The sequence below is a fragment of the Beta vulgaris genome, chromosome 4 (genome assembly GCF_026745355.1).
Source record: "Beta vulgaris subsp. vulgaris cultivar EL10 chromosome 4, EL10.2, whole genome shotgun sequence".
NCBI lineage: Eukaryota > Viridiplantae > Streptophyta > Magnoliopsida > Caryophyllales > Amaranthaceae > Beta > Beta vulgaris.
Window position 1 is genome coordinate 31,662,760 of NC_079205.1, and position 18,360 is coordinate 31,681,119.

The window sequence follows — 18,360 nt, forward strand, 5'->3', positions numbered from 1 at the left end:
TTAAGCATATATTTAATATATTTTTCAGGTTCAATGTTGTCCATCAAAAGAAAAAAACCAAAAAAAGGTCAACTCATTCCACCAATGTCTATAGCTAAATTTTTTAATATGAATAGACACTACAAAAAAAACCACATATAGAGGCAAGCCAAAATTGCATCTAAATATATATTTGTAGCCTCTAATGGTGTTTAGAAGCAATTTTCTCGCTGCCTCTAATTACTCCGTCGCTAATTATAGGTTGCCCCTAATGCAACCTTTTTGAGGCACACAAGTTATAATGCTGCTAAAGCCACTTACACTTAGAGGCAACCATAAACCTATCGCTAATTATTGGTTGCTCCAAATGCCACCTTTTTTAGGCACACAAGTTCCAGTGCTGTTAAAGCCACTTACATTTAGAGGCAATCATAAGCCAATTGCTAATTATCGGTTGCCCCTAAAATCCCCTTTTTGGGGCACACAAGTTATATTGTTGATAAGACCACTTATATTTAGAGGCAACTATAAGTCCATCTCTATTATATGTTGCCTCTATGCAACCATAAGTCTATCGCTAAAGGATGTCTTTAGATGCAACTTATGACATTTCCATTAATCATTAATACTATTAGGGGCAACTACACATTTTACATTTAAAAATTTATAATTGAATATATATATATATATATATATATATATATATATATATATATATATATTAGTACTAAAAGTAAACCAACTAAACAATTTAACAAATCAATAAAAAGTTACTATATAGATAAATATAATTGTCATTTACAAAAACACCTTAATAAACTAACATTTCTCTTTGGTTGTTCACAAGTGTTACACTAAACAGGAATTGGAAACTAGAAGAGAAAGAAAAAATGATATTTAATGAAAGCCTCAGTCTCTGTTAGTGTCATCCATTTTTCTTCCTCATATTATTCTTCAATTGTTTGCAAATAGTTAGATTCCTAGGCATCTGCAACACATGCATATAGTAAATATTAGTTTAATAAAGCTGTAATAACTTGTACAAAAATTGGCTTAGCATGCTGCAGATTTGCAGAACAATAGTACAACTAAAAATAAAAATGAAATCAATTCTGTAAAACTGACAATAAATGCTATTTAGTGAAATGGAAAAACAATTATACGTCAGCCACTAACCAATTCCAAGATGAGTATTAACACTTGCATAAGGTGTTGTACCCGTTAGGCTCTTGTTCTCTCTGCAATATCATAAGCATTCACTCAATCAAGAAGAGGCCAAAGGAGTAAAGAACAACCTCTAAGTAGAAGAATCAACACCCCAAAGCAATCAAAAGATGTAATTTACAAGGATGAAACTAGGGGCGTCAATGAGCCGATACACTCGCGAACAGCTTGTTTACTTCATTTGCATTCCTAACTTGTACCTGATTCATTTCCCGACCAAGTCCCATTAAGAAATTAATAAGCATTAAGGCAAATATCTATTCAACGGGCAAGCAGCTTTGGAGACATTTAACTACTTAGAGAAACAAGTATTTCTCCTACATTAAGGATAGGATACAATTCACACAAAAACTAAACCAAATTTTGAGTCTTACACGCAACAAACTAGATCCAAGTTCCCTGAGTCGCACTCGCTTCCACCAATTCACCTCCAAGCAAAAACCATTTGGCCACATAGAACTACCCCATTTTTAGCTACCTCAATCACACAAAGGTACAACAACAAACCACCCAAAATCACTTCAAATAGAATTTTTTAAAAAAATAACGAGACCAAAATTGACCCCAATTAATATACAATCTAAGTGTGTTAACAAAGCAGACTACTATAAAACATGCTATATAGGACAAATTAACTTGAGGGATTGTACATTAAAGACTTACTTCATATAAAAAATGGAAATACAAATAGAACAAATTTCAAATAACATGACTTTAGGTATGAATAATACGTAGCTAGTCTTTAAAATTCGAAGAAAAACTTAACCAAACCAACTCACATTCAACTATTCAAGGTTCTAACCAAGTGCATGAAACTCTACGATTAGAAGCACTACAGAGTAAATAGGCTATAACATACATTATCAAACACTTGCTAGAATGAAATAAAAGCACTCAAAAAATTAACATATACAAGATTCTCAGGACTTAAATTAACACTGCATTTCCTATGTGTCTCATAATTTTAGGCTAGGACTCCCTTACTCTTTAAATTAACAATTCCTAACAACACTTTTACCACTCTTAGCAAGTGAATGCCTCGTTCTTTCACCTTAAATCAACTAGTTCAAAGAATAATTAAGTCCATTTCATCTCTTTTAGGTTCAATTAAGTTTGATTAGAACTACCAATTTTCAATTAAGCAGAAATAATAAAGCTTGAATAAAGCATACCTCTATTATATTACTTCAACAACAATTGTCAGAACAAATCTACATGTAACAAATCAATGCTATTAAAGGCAGTATATAGTGTAGTGATAGCAAATTACAATAAATTCGAACCAAATAAAAGCAGCAGACAATAGTAAATATAAGCCAAACAACAATGACAATTCGATTTGCACAAGAAACAAGAGTAAAGACGAAATATAAACAGCACAACAATCAAGCAATTAAGCACGAAAATGAAGCTCTAAAATCAATTATAGAAAATGAATGATGATAAAAGCAATTTAAAAAGGAAAAATACCTAATTTTGTTCTAATTCATGCCCTTAAACCTCAAAAACGAAAAAACCCCAAAATTGGTTTTGATTTTTGATAATGGCAACCTCTGAAATTCCCTGATGAGATGCGAATTAAGGAAGGATTTGAGTTATTGGAACTGTAACCGTGAAGCAGAAACGTTGGTTAGGCGGTAGCAGTAGCGAGGTGGCCCAGCAGCAGCAACAAAGTGTCAAGCAGTAACAGCTGCAACCCGTCAAGTGGTGTCGTCGTCGACATTTTCAGAAATTGTCGCCTTGAGAAAGAGAGGAAGGTCGGTGGTGACAAGTGAGGAGGAGAGAGGAGGATTGGTGGTGGAAAGCGAAGGGTTTTGTTTTTCTTGTTTTGAAATGTCGGGTAATAAGGCTGCATGAAGATATTTGGGCGTAGATTATTGAGTCTCTTGTATATCTCAAAAAAAAATGATTAAGTCTCTTGAAACTTTTATACTTTTTTTTAAGGGATACTACCTCCGTTTCCTAAATATTTTCATTGTTACTATTCCTACAGATATCAAGGAGGATCCATTTGTATGGGGTATGTGGTGGGTAAAGTAGGAGAGAGAAAGGGGTTAAGATAAATAAATAAATAAAAAGTGGTTGAAGTAGGAGAGAGAAAGGGGGTAAAATTGAATTAATAATGTAATGGTGAACCATATGACAGGGACATGAGAGGGTAAAAAGGTAATTTTTTTTCCAAATAAGGAATAAAGTAAAAGAGGGAAGATCTTTTGGAAACACACTTAAACGGAAAGAGGGAAGATCTTTAGGAAACAGAGGGAGTATTTGATACGAAATTTTTGAATATTCACCTATCCCAAAATAAAATAAATAAATAAATAAAGGGGTTAAGATAAATAAATAAATAAAAAGTGGTTGAAGTAGGAGAGAGAAAGGGGGTAAAATTGAATTAATAATGTAATGGTGAACCATATGACAGGGACATGAGAGGGTAAAAAGGTAATTTTTTTTGCAAATAAGGAATAAAGTAAAAGAGGGAAGATCTTTTGGAAACACACTTAAACGGAAAGAGGGAAGATCTTTAGGAAACAGAGGGAGTATTTGATACGAAATTTTTGAATATTCACCTATCCCAAAATAAAATAAATAAATAAATAAAATTGATCGCCCCTATCCCAAAAAATTTAGATACACTAACAAAATTTCAAAAAATTTAATTACCCTATTCCACACATTTATTTACCCAACCATGCAAAATAATTCTTGAGAATTAGTAAGAATTATTAGAATATTTCAATGCTAATATATTACAGCAAAATTGATTTATTCTACTAGTGAAATAAAATAATTAGAATATAATGAATTATAGAACATCTCACCTAAGAAGTCATAAACTGAAAAAACAACAAAATCAAAACTAGGGTTTCGTCGAGAAACACGAATTCTAACCATAACACCGAAATCTTTAAGAGCGGTTCGTGGGAAGATTAACATCTTTATTGACGTTAGTAGCAACAAGCTTAAATAGGAATAATTAGGGATTTTGAATTGGGGATTTTGGAATGATTTTGATGAAAAGGGTTTCTTGATGTTGGTGCAAACATAAAGGGCTTTTTCGTTTTGGTCTTTCAGACCCCAAATTTTATTAGACGATACAAATCCAGCTTGCTCGCTATAGTAGTTTCCACTTTTTTTTTTCGCTAATGCCTTTTTTTGGGAAATTTCTTTCAGATGTTATAAACTCATAAACTTATTTTAACTTATTGGAGTAACTTATGTTCACTTATTGGACCGTATTAATTTGTAATATTTTTATAAACTTACAACATTGCTTGATTTATTATGTGAACTACTAAGGGTGGGTGAACTATTCTGATCTAATTTGAACTATTCTGATCTACTCCTTACGTTTCCTAAAGATCTTCGCGCTTTCCGTTTAAGTGCGTTTCAAAAGATCTTCCCTCTTTTACTTTATTCCTTATTGAGAATTTTTTTTTCCCTTTTTACCCTCTCATGTCCCTATCATATGGTCCACCATTACATTATTAATTCAATTTACTCCCTTTCTCTCTCCTACTTTAACCCATTTTTATTTGTTTATTTATCTTAACCCCTTTCTCTCTCCTACTTTACCCACCCAACACCCCACACAAATGAATTCACCTTGGTATCTGTAGAAACAGTAACAAGGAAGATCTTTAGGAAACGGAGTGAGTAATATGAAATTTTCTTCTGTGATATGATCTTTATTTTTTGGAATTATTCTTATTTGATCTAATATGATCTTAATTTTTTGTTAAGATCTAAATTTATCTTACTTATTGTACTCCCTCTATTCTATAATGATCTGTGCACTTTCCCAATTTGGACATTCTGTAATGATTTGTGCATTTTGCTTTATTCTATTTTAAGACATACGTTTCCAAATTAAATAAACCTAGGGCTGTCTATTTGGACTTTTGATTAGATTTTTTTTTAGTCCAAATCCAATCCAAATAAAATTTGGACTCAATTTTTCAATCCAAATCCAATTCAAATTTTTTGTACAGTCTAATATAATCCGATCCGAAAATATGAGAGATGTGTTGGCAAATGACTTATCTTTGATGTAGACTTTGGGGTTAAACCTTGCTCCATAAAAATTGGGCTAATGACACTTTTATATATATATATATATACATACATATATATATATATATATATATTATATATATATATATATATATATATATATATATGTATATATATATATATATATATATGTATATAATATATATATATATGTATATATATATATATATATATGTATATATATATATATATATGTATATATATATATATATATATGTATATATATATATATATATATGTATATATATATATATATATATATATATGTATATATATATATATATATGTATATATATATATATATGTATATATATATATATATATGTATATATATATATATATATATATACATATATATATATATATACATATACATATATATATACATACATATATATACATACATACATATATATACATACATACATATATATACATACATACATATATACATATACATACATATATACATATATATACATATATACATATACATATATATATATATATATGGATTTTAATATGCCTAGTCCAAATCCAATTCGATAATTCAAAATCTAAAACTTTTGAGTCTAAATCCAATCTGAAATAGAAAATGTCCAATCTGAATTGATAATTTGGATTGGATTTTGGATTTTTTCCGAATAATGGACAACCCTAAATAAACCTACTATTTTTTGATAAAGTAGGCCCTGTTCAGTTCACCTTTAAAAAAATAATGTTTAGTTCTAATAAGTTCTAATAAAGTTTAATAAGTTTTAATCAGTTTTAATAAGTAAAAATTAGTTTTAGTCAGTATTTAAGAAATGAGTTCAACTGTGATCAGTTCTAATCAGTTTTAATCAGTTCCAATCAATTCAATAATAAATTTTAATCAGTTTTAATAAGTTCTAATAAGTTTTAACCAGTTCTAATCTGTTTTAATTCTTAAAAATTAGTTCAGTAAAAATCAATTCTAATCAGTTCAAATCAGTTCTAATCAGTTCTAATCAGTTCTAATCAGTTCTAACCAGCTCTAATAAGTTCTGATTAGCAATTATCAGGTGAACTGAACTGGGCCTTAGTAATAATCTATTAAATTTACTACAATTTTTTGCACGCGATGCGTGCTTGAATTTTTTTGGAACAGAAACTCGATTTTCTTCGGCATAAGAGTCAAAATTTGACATTAGACATACGAAGTATAATTGTTTTTGGTTTAGTTTATTTCACTTAAGTCTCTCACCATTTTTTTTTTTTACTTTTCAAAGTTAAATCCTATGAACAATATAGAAATTTTATTAAATTTATTTCTGATTTCTATTATCATGATTTTTTAGTTGATTTTTGAATTAAGTACAGTACTTCATAAATTGTAAAGAAAGTGGACACTTTGATTTCAAGTCAATTTTTTCATAGGTTGTAGTTCGTAAGTGAATTTTTACATTTTTGTAATTTTTTTCTCATTTTAGTGATTTGCATAACGTAAATTATGCAATTTTATGATTTTAGTTGACTTGTGAGTGATTGTTATAATTATATTTTTGGTATTTTGGTTTGAAGCCCCATTTGATTTGTAAGTGAATTTGTAATTTAGAATGGAAGGGGGTAAAATAGTCTCTTCATTTGGGGACACCATAGCTCCCCCTTTCCCTTATATAATAGAGATATGTTGTACTTTAATTCTTGAATGATATTTTACATAAACCTTTTTACCTTGATAATTAATCGCTATTATATAATAGAAAAAGATTGGTCCAAATATATGTAAAAGTTTCATTATATATAGGAAACACTATAAAAAAAGTAAATAATTTGTTTCCTTGTCTAACTTCTAAATTCTAATTTCACTACAAATACACCTCTATTTTTTATCATGACCCACCATTAATTGTGAATGGTTCTTGAGAATAGTGATTTGTAAGTAAATTTTTGTAAATATTTTTGTCTGTATTGATGTTCTAGGGTATTAGTTTTAGTTTGTATGTTAATTTGAAGTTTTAATAAAGTTTCTTGATTATTTGCATGATTTGCGTGATTTTTATAACGTGATTTTCTCAATTGTATGACTGATTTGTAAGTTTCTTCTTTTGAGTGATTTGTGAGTGATTTATGAGTGAGTGTTGTAAATTAATTTTTGGTAGTTTTCTTTGATTGCCAATTTTAATTTTGACATTCCTTTTGTAATTTAGAAAAGGAAGGGGGGCAAAATAGGCATCTCAAAAGAGGACACCATTGCTCCCCCTTCCCTTATATAATAGAGATTAATTGAAAATAAGTTTATCTATCAAAAATAAGTTATAATCCGTAAAATTCCTGAAGTATTTTTTTTTTCTTAGCAAAGTAAAATTAAGAAAGGCTGCAGCAAAATATTCATCCATATTCAAAACTCCCACGCCCGCTACTCCAAAACTCCAAATAAGTTTTAAAAGTCAAAATCCCCAAATTCCCTTCCATTTCTTCCTTCCCTCTCGTGCTATTGTTCACTCAGTTCGATCTCTCTGAATTTTTTTTTTTACCTTCGAGGCTCTATCTCATTTCCAGGTAAATGTCTATGATTATTGTTTCTTCTGCTGCATATAGTTGGAGTGTTTGATTTTAGTTTTGTTTCTTCTCTCAATCAGACGCTCTTCCTCTCTCTTCCTCCCTCTTCCTCTCACGCCGTTTCATTCTCAACCTCTCATCTCCTCTCTCTCTTCCTCTATCTTCACTTTCTCCTTCCTCTCTCACCTAACACCGACGCTCTCATCTCCTTCCCCGACTCCTTCACTCAATTCTTTCTCACCTGAACCCTAATGACTCGCCGGTGACCAACGAACGAATAAACGATGACGGAAAAGAAACTCAATCCTCGTCAGCCCTCCATCGTCAGCCCTCCATCGTCGCCGACTTCGCCGTCGCTCAGCTCTCCATCGTTAGCCGCCTTCGCTTCACCGCTGGAACTCGCCGCCGACTTTTTTTTATTAGATTCTCATATTTGTTTTTTAATTCAGCAAACAGATGGTTGTTTTAATTCAATTCTTTTTGTTAGGTTAGTGTTGTTGATTTGTTTGTTCATTGTTTTAGATTTATTTGTTCATTGTTTCAAATTTGTTTGTTCATTGTAATTATCTCATTTTTGTTTGTTCGGTATGGTGTAATTCTCAGATTTGTTTGTTTCAGATTCGTTTGTTTTTTACTTTGTTTTATTTTTTATTGTGTTTTTATTTGTTAGTTTCATTGCATTTTTTGGTGGTGGAAGTTTATGATTTTTTCGCTATTTTTTGAATTTTTTTTATGTTTCAAATTTAATGACAAAATGTAAAAAAAATAATACTTTTTTTAAACCTGTATGTATTGCTGCGGTATTTCCGAGAAAACCGCAACAATATACATTATAAATCTCAGTTAAAAACCGCAACAATATATTAATGACCTATTGCTGCCCTCTTAATTGCTGCGCAGCCAAAACCGCGTTTTTCTAGTAGTGAAATTTAGAAAGTATGATCTGCAAATTTCAGTAGTTTTTGCATTAGGCCACTTCATAAAAACTTATGAGGATGATGTACAAAGATGATGTAGTATGATTTAGTTGTCGATCATAAAATTGGAAAATTACAAAATGGTGTAGTTGCCGATCTTTGTGTATGTCTATCTAATTTGGAAAATTATGAGGATGATTTAGTTGCCGATCTTTGGGTATGCCTATTTGATTTGGAGAATTACAGGGATGACTTAGTTGTGGGGTATAAGAATTTGCCAACCTTTGTGTATCCCTATTTGATTTGCCAACATATCTAGAAAAATACGTAACATATTTAAATGATTTTTGTGATATAAAACAAATAATTGAATTTTAAGAATTTTGTGGAGTTTAGTCGTTCAAATATGTTAATTTAAAAATTAGATCAAATAAGGTAAATTTTATTTTATTTAGTTAACATGAATTATAGTTGAATTCGGATTGGTCATAAATAAATCGGGTATTTACTGGGTCTAGTTGGTTTTGGGTTAATATTGAGTTGAGATAGGGTCAGATCCGAGTTTGAATGCAGGTCTGTGTGGTCAGGTCAGAATATGACTTTGCTGGGTGTCGGTCAGGTCTGGGTAATCCCAGGTCAGGTTTCGATCAAGTCTGGAGACTGACCCTCACAGGTCGAACCAGGTTCAAATTAGGTCAATATCAGGTTGACCCAGCAGTCAGACCTGTTTTTGACACCACTAACGACAATTCAAGTGACACTAAAAAATATCTTTAGATGCAACAATAATCTATGAGATGCTGAAAAAAATGGCTATCGAGACAGCTAAATTCATGTGACGTTAAATACATGGCTTTAGAGACAACTAACTACAGTTGATGTTGAAAAAATGGCTTTCGAGACAACTAAATTCATGTGACGCTAAATACATGGCTTTAGAGACAACTAACTACAGTTGATGCTGAAAAAATGGCTTTAGAGACAACTAAAGTCATGTGACGCTAAATACATGGCTTTAGAGATGACTAACTACAGTTGATGCTAAAAAAAATGGCTTTAGAGACAATTAAATTCATGTGATGCTAAAATATGGATTAGCGACAACCAATATCCATGTGATGCTAAAAACATGGTTTTAGAGGCAACCAACATTCGTCTGATGCTGAAATACTTTAGAGGCACCAGAATATACTTGACACTAAAAACACATTAGAGGCAACCATGTTTATGTGATGGTAAAAGGGGGTTTTAGAGGCAAGTCGGCCAAATGATGTGCCTCTATAGCCAATTTTTTTTTGTAGTGAGAAAACAGCAGCAAGCAATCACTAGTAGAATAAATGCTTATTTCTGCAGTCAAAAAGTAGCCTATTGCTGCGGTTTTGGGCGTTCAGCAATCAAGGGGGCTGCAATAGGTAATAATTATATTGATGCGGTTTTTATGTAAAACCGCAGCAATATATTTATTTTTTATAAAAAACGTATAAGGTATTGCTGCGGTTTTGGTTAGAAACCGCAGCAATATCTTGGTCTATTGCTGTGGTTGTTGCCCAAACCCGCAGCAATAGGTCTGGTACAGGAAAAAAAAATTTGGAATTTAACAATTAAATTTGAAAGATTAAACCATGCAACTAACCCATCCACCAAATTTGCAGACAAACTAAAACTGAAATAAATTGAATCTCATTAATATATAAAAATAAAAAAAACTAGTCACATAAGTAATACAAAAGATCAAAAAGTAAAATAAAAAGCAAAAAATGACTAATTACAAAAATAATAAAAACAAAAAATAAGAAATTGAACTAAAAAAACGAAAAAAAAAAAACAAAACAAATCCTAAAACAAAAAACTACCAACAGATCTAAAAAAACAAAAAAAAACCCTAAAACGAGAAATCACAAACATATCTAAAAAAAAAAGGAAAAAAACGAAAAAAAAAAAACAGCTTGAACCAGTCGTTTCTCGAAACCCTCTGTTCAGAACGATTAAAAAAAAAAACAAAAACGAATGAGAAATGGACAACCCTCTATTGAAAACGAAACCCTATGTTGAGAACGAAACCCTCTGTTGCAAACGAAACCCTCTATTGCTCGCGTCTCAACCCTTGAGAACCGGACAAAAACGATTCATGCTCGCGTCTCCACCCTTGAGAACTGGATTTCGTTTCTTGAAATAAACCTGTTTCTCGAAACTGGATCTGCGTCTTACCACTCACAAATGAACCGCAGATACACGAACCGTAGATGAACGAACCGCAGAGGTGCGTGGATGAGAGGAGGGTGGAAGAGAGGGGCGTGAAAACTGAAGAGGCGGGGTGAAGAGAGAGGCGTGAAAACTGAAGAGAGAGAGAGGAAGAGAGGGGAGAGAGTGAAAACTGAAAAGAGGAGAGGGGCGTGAAAACTGAAGAGAGAGAGAGAGAGAGAGAGAGAGAGAGAGAGGAAGAGAGGAGAGAGAGTGAAAACTGAAGAGAGGAGAGGGGCGTGAAAGCTGAAGAGAGAAAGATGAAGAGAGGAGAGAGAGTAAAACTGAAAGGGGCGTGGAAATTGAAGAGAGGAAGAAAGAGAGGAGTGTTTAAAACCCTAGGTGATGTTTTTATTATTAATTTTAAAAGCATATTGCTGCGGTTTTTTTTAGGAACGGCAGCAATAGGTTGAAATAATAATTTTTTATATTATTTTATTATATTGCTGCGGTTTTGGTCAGAAACCGCAGCAATATGATTGGTCAACTAGTCAAAATTTTCCAAAAAAAATTCGTTCAAACTATATTGCTGCGGTTTCCGATCGAAACCGCAACAATATGGTTATTTTATATTTTTTCTTTTCTTTTTACAAGATATATTGCTGCGTATGGGTAAAATCGCAGCAACATTACCGCAGCAATAAACATTTATTCTACTAGTGAATGATAGGAGATAAAACATTTAAATCACTTTCAAACGCTATGAAAGTTCTGGAACAAGGTAAATACTTTATATTATATCACTTTCTTGAATAATATTAATGCTTATAATGATTCACATAAAATAAAGTTGATATGTTTTAATGCAGCTATTAGTAATCGTGAAAAATTGAATGTTGATCAAGAAAATTTTGTTTCAACAGAAGGTAAAAGATACTCTTCGTCACTTACACTTAATTATGCTTTTAAGGTGAAAGTTTTATGGTTAATCTTGGTTAGGGTGGAAATATTAAGTATAAAGGATAATATTATCATGGCATTTGAAAGTTGTACTCTACTTACCTTCGAACTTCACTTACATGTTAATAATTTTTATTTTTTCGTATTACAACGTAGATATGCAAAATATACAGGGTAATCTGGATGAGTTGAATGATATAGAGGAGAATGCACGTGAGTTGAATGCCATAAAGGGAAATGTGGAAGGGGTTGAAATAAATGATGGTACTTTAGTTGTTTTTATACTATTAAAAGTGGGTTTTTAGTATTATTTTGTTAATCATACGATGTTATTCCATGTTTATCAGGTCAAAATAAATGAGCATTTATTTGGTGATGGAGATGTTCAAATGATTCAAGGTATGAAAAATTGTCATTCCTGGAAACCAACTTTGTAAACATGTTAATTTAGGCAATACTTTATTTAGTCTTGCACTATAAATATTTAATAGTTTAAAACATTCTACTGATGAAGAATATAGCCAAGTGAGAAAGTACACAGAACATGAATCTTCTCATGCAACTGATGATGAATTAGATGGAGATAGGATGCTTGCATTGGTGGAAGGTGAAGTACTGTTCTTGATATTAAACATTTCCTGGAAAATCAATTATGTAAAATTCAATCACGTTATTAATTTTGCCTTTTCAATACGAGGACCGGTTAAGGGAAGACGAGGTCCCGTATATTGTAGAAAGCTTACTGCATTACCTCCAGGAGAAAAAATAAGTGTGGAATTTGATAGTGATGGTATTCCTATTGGTAAAAATTCTTCGATATTTGCTTTTTTCTTAGGTGAACATGTAAGAAATCGTGTTGTGATTCCTCTGCAAGTCAAAGATTGGGCAGAAATTAAATATGAAAGAATATAACATATTTGGAGTTGTGTTTTGGTGAGATGAGACCCTGATCGATGAATAGTTTCTTTCTTTACTTATGTAATTCATCCCGTTGCCTATCTTGGTCATTTTTTTCCCTATCTTTCAGGAAAAATGTTCATATGATGACCCTAAGTTAAGAAAAGATAGTTATTCAACATGCAAGGAGGTTGTTTAGAGATAGCGGGTATAAGTTGAAGCGTTGATATTATGATAATCCAAAACTGAAAACAAAAGATGAACGATTGAAAAACAAGCGTGAAAAGATAATGTTATTTCACTAGGAACACTACAAGAGGGAGGGTGAATTGTATGTGTAGAAATAAACTTAAATTTTTGCGGAAACTCAAACTTAAACAAATAAACAAGCTAAAGGAACACAAGAGATTTTTACGAGGAAAAACTTCTTGGGCCCGACAAGAAGAAACAACCTCGACCACCAGGGATTTTAAACTCAACTCTTTCACTAAATAGGCCAAACAACTTTGTTACAACCTAATTATACTCACGAGCCACACCTTGAGTTCCTAAACTCAAGTTCTTGAACCACTGTTTCCTTAACAGCAGTTCTTCTCAACTTCACTCGAAGTTTTCTCACTTTTACTTGCTTCAGTCAAAGCTTCTCTCTCACAGAACTTCACTCAAAGTCCCCTTACCCCAAAAACCAAAATACAATTGATCGAATAAGCTTAGTGGAATTAGAGTAAGAAAGCAAAGAGCAAATGCTTTTATGAGAGAATGAAGCACTGACACTTTAATTAGTTAAACTCACTAAATCACTTAGTCAGACACACTTTGGAACTTAATTAGACATTAATATTTATAGTGGTAGTAATTTAGAACGTGGGATTTAAAACATGTATTTGTAAAAAACCATTATCCCATGTTGTTCCTTACCCCAAGGAACACGTTCCTCAAATATCCCATGATCCCATGATCACTGTTAGACGTGGGAGTGTTTTAGTTACTGCTCCTTCAATTATAGCAAGCACTTTAAGCATTACTCAAAAATCCGGTTTAATTAAAAACATATTAATTATTAAATCTGAAATTAAATCATTTTAATAAAAATATTATCTTTAAATTACTTCCATAAAAACCGAAAAATATTTTTATTATCTTTGGAAAAACAAAATCTTTTCCTTAAAAAGATATTCCATAAAATCAGATTTTTCCTTAAATTAAACGGTTACCTACATTGTAGGCATAATTTTCTCAACTGCCATCAATGTACCGTTGTAATGGTTCAATCTAAGTCTAGTTCCTTTTAATTGTTAGTTCCGTTAACTTGTAAGTTTAGCGCCAATTCGTATGTTCCTTACAAAGGAACAAACTATCATTCTCAACAAAACTGCCATAGTTCCTTACCATTTTACTGTTCCTTTACAATGGAACTAGAAATAAAAAGCCTCGCTTTAGTCTTCTTGCTCCAATGCTGCTCCAGTACAAATAGAGAAACATCTTCACTTAGTCTTAAAATCCAAACTTGATTTCTTCCTCGACTTAGTATTCTCTTTGTTCCTTTCAACGATACCTTGAAATTTACTCACTTAAACAACTTGTTAGTCCAGTACTTAGTTTGCATCTTTGTTCCTTTGTCATCATCAAAACTAGGGTTAACAATTTCCCCTTTTTGATGATGACAACAAAGGTACAAACTAAGAAAATAACAAATAACATAAGCGAATGAAAAAGACAAAATAATAAAATAGGAAATGAAAATAAAACAGGATTAAGTATCTTAATTTTGATTTTTCATTTATCTTTTAAATTAAGAAGCTTAATTTTGATTTTTCATTTACCTTTACTTCTATGTAAATTTTTATTTTTTATTTTAGTTATCAGTTTGTTCCGGAATCTTTTCCGCCTTTGTCATCGTCAAAAAGATCAAACTCTGCGTGATTTCATGAATAGTGATCAAGACCTTGATACTATTAACAAGCACCATAAAATAGTTACGTTAGGATATGCAAAGGTTAGACTAGCTTAAACATCAATCACAGAATACTAGCCATTCCAAGTAAAAAATTATGCACATAAATCACAAATGAAGACAAAAATAGCAAAAGTCATGTATTTATAGCACTTGTTCCTTAAAGTACAAAAGAGACAAAGAAAGAAAAAAAAAACTAAGTAGTCTTGTTCCTTGAAGAGAAACAAGAAATAAGTACGAGGAAGGGAAGGGGAATGGTGTTCCTCAACAACTTCTTCTTCAACTACATCTTCCAACTTCTTCATCACCTCTCCATGATGCTCATCAAGTTGCTGCTTCAAACTCCCAATGGCTTGGGCCATTGTCTCCATCTTCTTTTGTTGTCAATCACCGTATCACTAAGGACTTTCATTAAACCCAACATCTTATCAGTTTTGTCATCTAAAGTCTAGTGGAGGTGATTATAAAACTTAATCATGTGTTGTGCAGGAAGACATACTTCATTTACCCAACCACAATCATCTGAAGGAACTTGTTCCACTCCCTTAGAACTAGAGCCAGTAGGTGGTTTTGATGGAGGAAATGGGGTGGTTTCTTATGAAGGACCAGTTGTTCCTGGAATAGAAATAGATGGAGAAGTGGTAATATAAATGGGAGGAAGAAAAGGTGGTGGTGGTGGAAGATCAGTAGAGGTGGTGGAGAAAGGATTAGGACCAGTCATCTCATCCTTTAACTGTTCAAAGCTAGAAGGAACAGATAAAGGATGAGGGAGAGATGGAAGAGAGTAAGTGTGGGAACAGAGATTTTTGGTGAGGGTGGAGGAGTTTGTTCCTTAGGAGAGTGATGGTCCTGTTCCTCCGCATCAGATAGGACTAAAGGAGAGTCCTTGTTGGAAGGAACAGGGGCAGTTTGAGCAACTTTCAATCTAGAGCTCTGCCGAACTCTTTTAGGAACATGTGGAGTAGGCTTTTTAGCTATTGTTTTGCGCCTCTTGGGTTTATGTTCCTTTGGCTCTATGGGGACAGGAACTTGTTCCTCCAGAATGACTTCAGCCAGTTCCTCTTTTACGGCCCTAGGCATTTTCCTCTTGCTAGAGGAACTGGGAGCAATACTCCCTTGAGTTAACACTCCCTCTTGCACAGAGAGATCCAAACCATGCAATGTTTTCTCATTGAGAATATTTCCTTGATTTATTCCCAATGTAGCCCATCCGGTTGTTTTTCAATTAAAGTGATGAAGTGGAGAAGTAATTAAAGCTCTATAGCCAACAACAAATTTATTTTCAATGCAATGAGTGAGATATTGGATGAAGAGAGAAGCAAAGTTTATTTGGATGTGGTGGTCAAGGAAAAACATGTAATACATATCCAAGAGACCCACTTCATTCCTCTTTTCAGTTCGAGGAATGAGTGCTCTCCAAACCAGGTTAAACAGAGTTTTTTGGACAGGAGAGAGAAAGTTATGGTTGATTTTGTTTTGGCCAGCAGTTCCCCCAAAAGATTCAACAATCTTGTCTTGGGGAAAATTGGGAAAGGAAACAGCTCCTTTCCTCTTAAAATACACATCAGTTCCTTTGCAAGGAACTTCCCAAATTTTTGCCAAGGTTTCTTTAGAAAATTTTTATTCTTCCCCCTTACTTCAGTAGTACAAATTCCATCAGTGTTGTTGAAATTTGCACAAAATTCATCCATAGCTAAATGAACTAAGTCATTGTTAAATGCGGTTTCAAACAGGTATTCCATACCCTGTTCCTTTAGGATGTCGGTTAATTCATTTAATTTTACCTCTTTTTCCCACTCTAAATCTACACAAAAACCTAAAACATACCTTGATCCACTTCTTTCTACGCGTTTTTGGAGGAAGAAGCAACAGTTCCTTTGGAAGGAACAGGGGTAACTTCTTCTTCCCCCTTAGCTTGTTTCGGGGATTCTTCTTCATCATCCTCCCCAATTAATTTTCATCTTCTCACACTTCTTCTAGGTGATTCCCATTTTGTTCTTCTTCCACCATGGTTGTTTCTTGAATTTGTTTGATTTCTAGGGTTTTTGAAGGAGAAGAGAGGTTTTCCATATTCGAGGGTTGAGAAGATTTTGTGTTTGGAAAAGGTGAATTGCGAGAGGTTTTTGCCATTTTGTGAAGTGAATTTGGGATTTCATGGTGTGTGAAGGGGTGTGAAGAAGATGAGTAATGGTGAAGATGAAGCGACTAAGGAACACGATTTTGGGATGAATGAAAGAGGAAAATGCATGTAACAGTAGATGAAGAGTTACACGAGGAAAAAAAAAAGAAAAAAAAAGAGAAAAACAGATAAAAGAGAATCATGATTTAATTAAATCTGATTCCTATATTTTTGGGATTTTCGGATCTTTTACTATTTATGGACTTTTTAATTTTTGAAAGAAAATTAACTCTAAGGAACTTGTGCTATAGGAACAACTGTGTTTTAATGTCAACGTTCTTCATATTATGAATGTTTCTTTAACTTAGGAACAATAAGGGGAGTATTATGTGACATTTGTGAGTTGTTTTATTCCTTTGGGTCCATGTTTATGTTTTTAACATCTCAATTTGCAACGGTCTTTGGCAATTAATCACAATTCCTTAATATCACATAGAGTAAGTCAAATCAATTCAAACATGAGTGATTGGAACATGAACAATTTACTTAGATTTTATTAAGCCTAACTCAAGCCTTAATTTTTCATATCTATCTCTTTGTAGAGACTTAGTTAGTATATCAGCAATTTGATTTTCAGTTTGACAAAACTCAAGTTTAATCAAACCTTTTTCCACATTTTCTTTTAGAAAGTGATGTCTGATATGTAAATGCTTAACTCTTGAATGATGCACTGGATCTTTTCAAATACTAATGGCACTAGTATTATCACAATAAATAGGAACACAATTAAAGTTTATTCCATAGTCACAGAGTCGTTGCTTTATCCAAAGCATTTGAGAGCAACATGCAGCAGCAGCTACATATTCTCCTTCAGCAGTGGATAAAGCAACTGTGTTTTGTTTCTTGGTGCTCCAAGAAACTAAACTATGACTAAAAAATTGAACCATACCTTAGGTGCTTTTCCTATTTACAAGGTCTCTAGCATAATTAGCATCAGCATATCCTTTTAACTCAAATGTGTCACTTCTTGGATAGTAGAGTCCAAGATCATATGTTCCTTTAAGATATCGAAGAATTCTCTCCACGCCAGTTAGATGAGATTCCTTGGGATTTGCTTGAAATCTAGCACACAAACCAACACTGAAAGCTATGTCTGGACGACTAGCAGTTAGATACAAAAGTGAACCAATCATTCCTCTATATTTTGTTTGATCAACACTTGTTCATCTAATCTAGTTGAAGTTCCCATAGGAGTGTGATTTATCTTTGAGTTTTCGAGACCATATTTCTTTAACAGTTCCGTTATGTATTTTTGTTGGTGAACAATTATTCCCTTTTCAGTTTGCTTAATTTGTAACTCAAGAAAGAAATTTAACTCACCCATCATACTCATTTCAAATTCATTACTCATGAGATTTGAGAATTCTTTGCATAATGTTTCATTTGTTGCTCCGAATATGATGTCATCAACATATATTTATAGTGGTAGTAATTTAGAACGTGTGATTTAAAACATGTATTTATGAAAAACC

The 18,360-nt window shown here is 32.5% G+C and overlaps 1 long non-coding RNA gene across 6 annotated transcripts; it reads right to left on the reverse strand.

The window, feature by feature from the left end:
- Positions 1–729: 729 nt before the first annotated feature.
- Positions 730–3,115, reverse strand: LOC104907799 (uncharacterized). Of its 6 annotated transcripts, none has more exons than XR_008969022.1 (4): positions 2,674–3,115; positions 1,578–2,414; positions 1,156–1,403; positions 730–967 (listed from the first exon to the last, which is right to left on the reverse strand). It is a non-coding gene; the product is annotated as an uncharacterized LOC104907799 (long non-coding RNA). The 6 variants fall into 6 exon arrangements; XR_008969020.1 differs by having other exon boundaries at positions 1,156–1,217; positions 1,325–2,414; XR_002041419.3 differs by lacking the exon at positions 1,578–2,414 and having other exon boundaries at positions 1,156–1,217; positions 1,325–1,403; positions 2,674–3,107.
- Between the last annotated feature and the right edge of the window lie 15,245 nt (positions 3,116–18,360).